The following is a 7312-nucleotide window of genomic DNA, read 5'->3' on the forward strand; positions in this document are numbered from 1 at the left end:
AAGTTTTGGTTTTCTTTGGGAGTTTTGTTTTGACAAGGAGGTTTTTCCCTCTTTCTCAAAGGCTGTCATTACTTTCGAGACAGTACTTCATGATACACCAAACATTTCAGCTGCTTTTGTCATGCTAGCACCTGCCATACAAGCACCAACAATTTGACCTCTTTGAAAGTCTGATAGATGTGTCATTTTAATGAATTTTAATTACCTTTTTCTGATGATGTCTAAAAAGAAACAGCAATTTTAACAAAACATATTAAGTAACACTATTCATAAATCAAAAAATACAAAAATAAACAAGCTTTTGACGGTTTTATAGATATTTCAAAATTATCATGCTATGATGTTAGGTGTTTCTATTATTTTGATGAGGTGTGCTTCCCACGTTAGTGAAGGCCACATATAAACTTAGGAAGTTGTGAATAATTCTTTAAATGGAAGTGTAGCACATGCACCCTAGCCCTTTTTGACTTATTTTTATGGATTTCGATGTGTATGTGTTACACCTTCACCCAATAAACACAATAACCATAAAAATCTGTCTATATGTAGAAATGAGGACCCAGTTCTTTTTGTTTCTCATTTTTTGTGGGGATAGAAATGTCTGTGAAGAATAGATAAATAAGAGTTAAATCCTATTTTAGCATTCAGCAGAAATGAAAGTAATGTAGTTTATACTTTTATAACAAAGTAGTTATTACTGCAATTTTAACTTAGACACAAAATATATTTTTTACAAATGTTCACTACCTTACAAAATCGATATCAGCCAAGCAAATGACCTTCTCTAAACACATTAAAAACATTATAACCTGATCTGATCACTACTTCTGAAAATTATTCCCATTCTCTTTGAGTATATAAAAGACAAATTTGGCTGGGGCAAAATGAATAAGCCAAGATAAGGTAAATTTGCTGCTTCATTTCTCCAGAATCACATTTGGTAACAGACTCATACACAACAATATCCATTCCAAGACATCAGTAAGATTAGAAATGCAAAAAAAAAAGTTTAAAATATCTAGGTCAAATGAAAGAGGGTCAGGGAAAAAGGCACACATGAAATTAATGAAACTCAACCAAGTAAAAAAAACTAAACAAAATATTCTCTATAGCTTCTTCACAATCCAGTGGAGTGTCTCTCTTCATGATACATTTACACACTGTGATAGTTGCATTGGGTTGCTGATTTGGTATCCTGATATGTATATAGAACTCTCAAAGGGAGTCTCATGCAACTATGTGGAAATCATGAGAGGAGAGATGAACGAGCTAGCAGCCATAAAAAGGAGTGTTACTGCTACACACAGGAGAATGTTATTAGGGATATTACAGCATGGTTCTCGAAAAGTGAACTGCGTAACTTGGTGTTATGAACATTCAATATTTGTCCTATAAGAGTGTAACACAACACATGGCAACAAGGATGACAACTGGAAAACATTTAAACTTGAACAACTTAGAAGAAGCTAATGCCTGGCTGATACAGTTCAAAGCAAAAATTGAATGCGATGACGAAGATGTCAAAAAGAAGCCAACATTTCTTTCTACCTGTGGAGTTGAAGCCATAATAAAGTTTAAAATTTTGGATTAGTTATGGTGTCATTCCAAAATGAAGTACATTGAAAAAGCTGCTCTCACAACCACCATAGAATTGGAAACACTGTTTGCAGGTAGTCGATAAACAAAAACAAACTTTAATGTCAACAAGAATACTCCCAGTAGCAGTCACAACATAGTTGAAATTGTGGGTGTACACAGAAGGCTCGTGCATGCCCAGCATATGGGAAAAATTGTAAGAAGTGTGACGAATTGGGGTATTTTGCAAGATTTTGCCAGTCTAGAAACAATCACCATGTGGACAACATAAATGCATCTCCTGGTGAGACTGGATCTATCGACAGTTTGTTGCTAAACATGAACAACAATGAGAGTGCAGATAACATGGGTTTTTGCAAGTGCTTTATAAATAACAGAAGCATAGATATGAAAGTGGATACAGGGAAAGCTTGTTCGATAGTCCCATTATCATTTGCTTCACAGTTAAGTATCCCAATCAAATCACGCCACAATAGATTAATCACTTTTGATGGTTCAGATATAAAGGTTATTGGATCTATCCAAGTGATATTTAATCTCAACACCAGCGAGTCAAGAAAATTTATTGTGACAGACAGCCCATACTCTTTTGGGCTGATTGGAAAAAATATCATTAAAGACAGTTTGTTCTGTTTGAATTTGAACATGGATGTGTTCCCAGAGATTAAAGGTTTTGTGGCCTGAGTTAACTGCTCTGATGCAAGATTTAGCAGGATGAGTTCAGAGAGAGACATTCCAGTACATTTGGAAAAAGAACATAAAGATGAATTGAAGAGGTTGGAAATGATGGATATCATCACACCATTGGATTACTCTGGAGTCAGGTGTGCCTCACCTGTGGTATGGCTGAGAAAAAAAGATGGATCTCTTTGTATGTGTGTCGATTACAAGACTCATTTAAATGCACATACTGACACTTATTCTTTTCCTACACCATCAATCAACACCATTTTCTCCAGTATGTCAGGGGCAAAATTTTTCTCCACTCTCAATTTAAAGCATGCATATTGGCAAATACCTTCAGCAGAGGAAGCAAGGCATATTTGCTTAAGAATTCGAGTGGCATATTTCAGAACTGCATGGAAGCTCTACTAAAAGGGTTTGAAACAGTAAGGGTATACCAAGATGATATCTTCATCTATGCTAGTAGTGAAGCAAAACTGATGAGCAGAGAAAATGCGGTAGCTGTAGGGCTAACCAACGCATTAACAAAGAAAAGTCATTCTCCAGAAGAAAAAAATTTGACTTTTCTGGGATTGAAAATATCTGAAGAGGGTATTTCTCCATCTCAGGAATTGGTACCAACACTAAAGGACATTCAAGTACCAAAATAGAAGGAAGATATTGACAAAATATTGGGTCTGACGAATTACTATAGAAGATTTATCTTGGTATATGCTGAAAAAGTAGAACCACTCTTATCAGCTACATCTACAGAATTTAAGTGGAGTAAAGAGCAAGATAAGGCCTTCCATATGCTTATCACTCGTCTTTTGGAGTCTCCAGTCTTGCAACCGTACTCAATGGAGAAGATGAGCACTCTCACTGTAGATGCATCCTTGATTGCAGTAGCTGGAGTGTTATCCCAGGAAGGACACCCAGTAGCATTCATAAGCCACACCTTTAGCCAGGCACAACAAAATTGGTCAAACATAGAGAGAAGGGTTTATGCAGTAGTGTGGTGCGTGGATAGCCTGCAGCATTTCCTTCTAGGAAAGCTGTTTTATCTGGAAACAGATTACCAGCCTTTAAAAACCCTGTTCACGAAGGATTTAGATGTATCTTAACATGCCTCACAAAAAATAGCCAGGTGGAGTTTGATCTTATTACAATATGATTTCATTGTTAAGCATGTTCTGGGTAAAAATATTCTGCACATTGATGCCTATCTCGATTGAGATATGAGAATAACGATGGTGATTTAATTTTCTTTGTTTTACTTTTAGACAAATGTAACAGTGTGTGGCAGGACATTGATCCCATAATGATGGAAGGCATCCGAAAACAATTAAGTGCAAATGCATTATGTAACAAAATAAAAGAAAGAAAAACCATCCGTTTATTCCAGCGCCTTATAGAGCCACAGTATTAGCTAAAATACACAACACACACATAGGCATTCAACAAACAATTAAAATGGCATGATTATGTTTGGTGGCTTGGGTTGGCTTATTCAGTGGAGAAGTTTGTCAAGTCTTACAATAGTTGCCAGAGAGTTAGGCCAAATGTAATAAAGGCAAATGTTTCATGGCCTATTTCTGGGCCTTGGTAACATGTGCATATGGACTGAACATATGTTCCAAACATTGGTAAGATACTTGTAATTGTAGATGCCTATTCAACATGGATCGAGGCATTCTTGTGTCCTAATCACTCGACTGAGGCAGTAAAAAGCAAGCTGCTGGAGGTCTTTGCTCATTTTGGAGTGCCCACAGCTTTAGAATCAGGCAACGGGCCTGAATTTCTTGCATTAAAGAATATGTTGTCATCAATGGGTTGCAGAAAGATCAAGACACCTACTTACGATCCGGCATCTATAAGGCACTGCTGAAAGAGCCGTACAAATTGTTAAAGCTGCACTGAAGCATTTTGATTCAAAGACAGGGAATTTCTGCAACTACTTGAACAAAATTCTGTTCAACCATCAGAGTACCTTGGGTGTTTGTAAATTATCACCAGCTGAAAAGTTAATGAAAGACCACTGAAGGTTGCTGTAAACCCATTCTTTGAAATAGGTGAGAATGTGATACACAAAATCATGTTCAACAAAGTTGCATCCAAGGCAAAATATGTGATACATACCAGAAAGAATACTGCATGGATTAAGAAGGAGGATCGCCCCTGCAGTCAGTGGCAGTTGAGTAACTGGTCCCACTGAACACACAGGAACCAGAACCAGAATTGAGCACAACACCTGGCACAATGGTTCACGCTGAGTCTGCAAGGTTGTCTGATACTGATGGTGCAACCATATCAAGTCCCCAGGACTAGGCATGACACCAATGCCGAAGTCATAGTGGAGCAGCCTATTATTAACAGTGCTAGCCGTCGAAGATTGAACATGAAAATTGCATCAAGTCCTCAACTGAGGTGAAGCGCAAGAATTGCAGCAGGATGTAAAAAACCAAAACGTTTCAAGGAGGAATAATATGATAGTTGCATTGAGTTGCTGATTTGATGTCCTGATATGTATATAGAACTCTCAAAGGAAAACTCGTGCAACCACATGGAAATATTGAGAGGAGAGACGAACAAGCTGACAGCCATAAAAACTAGGAACAGTACAGTGTAGTTCTCGAAAAGTGAGCTGTGTAACTTGCAGTTACGAACATTCAGCATTTGTCCTATAAGAATAAAAAACAACAACACACACCATGCAATCAATGACAAAAAATGATTGAAATTAGTCATTACTCATTTTACCCCATTTTAGACATCTTTTTTTCGAAACTTGAAAATTATCAAATTAGACATTATTGTAAGAAAAAAATCGACTTGGAATTCAACAGAGAAAAAAGCATTGATTGTTAAGCACCAAAAATTATCCAGATATTTTCTTAGCAACCTCAATTATAATCGAGTCAAAGTTGAGGAAACATTTCTTGCAAAAACAAAAACAAAAAAGGAATTATGTTTCGGACTCTCTCAAATTCAGCAACAACAACTATGCTACACAATTTTTAATCATAAACGATGATGCACTACTTGCAATGGGTAATTGTTCAGTAGTGTGATATTAAAATAAGTAAATAAAAATTCAGGGGGAGATAAGTAGTAAAAGAAGCAAATTACTTTTTACACAGCATAAACACTGGCGATCACCGCCAGAAAGTGAACGAATGTGTTCCTTTTATCCGTGGAATTATGCCTAACCCTAACCCTAACCATACTTAACAATTACCCATATCTGTTCATTGCGGTTCATTTTTTGAGAGAAGTCATATTTTTTCATTTTAATATCATTTTAATTGTTTATTGTTGGGCAGGGGGTATGTCTCAAGACGGTATTATGCATGAGTCTTCCGTCAGTAGTCGAACTACAGTCGTGGGTTGGTATAATTTCTATCGGGAAATACGAGATGTTTGGCTCCAAAAGAATCCCATAGAAATCGGCGGTTTGGATGCTAATGGACAGCCATTAGTTGTAGAAATTGACGGAAGCAAGTTCTGTCATCCTAAGTATCACCGAGGTAAGTGGCGCCCTGGCCATTGGGTATTCGGTGGCATAGAGAGAGTCTCTAAAAAGTGTTTTTTGGTCGAAGTACCTGACCGTACTGAACAAACTTTAACTGCGCTGATACAAAGATGGATTTTACTTGGGACTCACATAGTCAGTGATGGCTGGCGAGCATATAATAACATCGTATCCTGAATGATGGTGCATACACGCACAAGAGATTATACATCAACAAAATTTTGTTGATCCATGCCTAGTTATGCCTCCTTATGCCGAAAACGGGACATCGGACGAATTGTTTGTTTCATATTTGCATGAATTTATATGGCGTAATTCCACGGATAAAAAGAACACATTTGTTCACTTTCTGGCAGCGACCGCTAGTGTTTATTCTGTGTAAAAAGTAAGTTGCTTAACCTTGCAATGTAACGATTTTAAACAGGTAGAGAAAAAATAAAACGAGAAATCAGAAGTTTTTGCTCCGGTTACTAATTCTACCCAACCCCTAAGTGTCACTTGACTATGTTTCGGACTCCGTCAGCTTCAACATCTATGCTGACCAATTTTTGCTCATAAAATTGATGCCACAATACAAAATGATGATGCAATATTTGCAATGTAATGATTTTAAACAGGTAATGAAATATAAACAAGAAATCAGAAATTACTCATTTTACCCCGCTTACTAATTTGTCCTATCCGCACCGAATACAGTTTCGGCTATCTTTTTTTTTTTCTTTTCTTTTTTACTGTCATTTCTCCAATTTTTGGTGGTGGGGGATCTCACGCTAAGAAAAGGATTTAAATAATAAACTGAAATTGCAAACGAAAGATTAAGTAATAAATGAAAGAAATTCTCACCAATAATTTCCTCGGGCGTTGAAGAAGGAAGATTTCCCTGTTGAAGGGAGGTAACTCACTGTTTATTTTGCCATTTATTTAAGAAAGAAATTCATATTTTGTCATATTTTTTTACTCGAAAAGGTGTAATTTCAGTTAAAGAAAGGTTGTAATATGGATCCTTTCGGTTTGGTTGCCAGCGGCTCCAAAAATTAAAGTTTATCGAAAATTTTAAAATCTAACACAATAATACACTTGCCCAAACTGAATTGCTGGAGTTATTTAATTTTTTCCAGAAAAATGTTTTTAAAAAGTTATAGAGGTTTAAAAGTTGATCATTTTCACCCAGTCAAGAAACAGGATCTGGAAGCTGTCATTTTGTGCATGACAGCACATTTTGTCAATATCCTGAAAATAGCACGTGTTGTCAATATTTGTAAACAACACGTATTATGTCTCCGGTAATTTTCTTACATGTAAATCAATCTTTATGTTAATTTTGAAAATTTATCCAAAAAATCTTATTTAACTGTTGTTTTTAGCACACCTCACAACCACCTCAATGCTCGGTGACAAAAAGAAACCATAATAGAAGCAAAGTTACTGGAGCTTGCTGCCATAATAACAGAAGACAGCGTCAAGTTTGTCAACAGGTGCTTCTTCGCAGATAAAAGGGATCGTTCTGATTTGACGGGCAAC

The 7312-nt window shown here is 36.5% G+C and overlaps 1 protein-coding gene across 6 annotated transcripts in view; it reads right to left on the bottom strand.

The window, feature by feature from the left end:
• LOC106877133 (uncharacterized) overlaps positions 1 to 7271 on the bottom strand; it is a 50052-nt gene extending 42781 nt beyond the window's left edge. Inside the window, exon 1 of one of the 6 annotated variants that reach the window (XM_014925937.2) lies at positions 6635 to 7271. The gene's annotated coding sequence lies outside the window, so the exon portion shown is untranslated. The other 5 variants (XM_014925938.2, XM_014925936.2, XM_052970610.1 and 2 more) reach the window with 5 other exon arrangements.
• Positions 7272 to 7312: the final 41 nt, after the last annotated feature.

The sequence above is a fragment of the Octopus bimaculoides genome, chromosome 9 (genome assembly GCF_001194135.2).
Source record: "Octopus bimaculoides isolate UCB-OBI-ISO-001 chromosome 9, ASM119413v2, whole genome shotgun sequence".
NCBI classification, from domain to species: domain Eukaryota; kingdom Metazoa; phylum Mollusca; class Cephalopoda; order Octopoda; family Octopodidae; genus Octopus; species Octopus bimaculoides.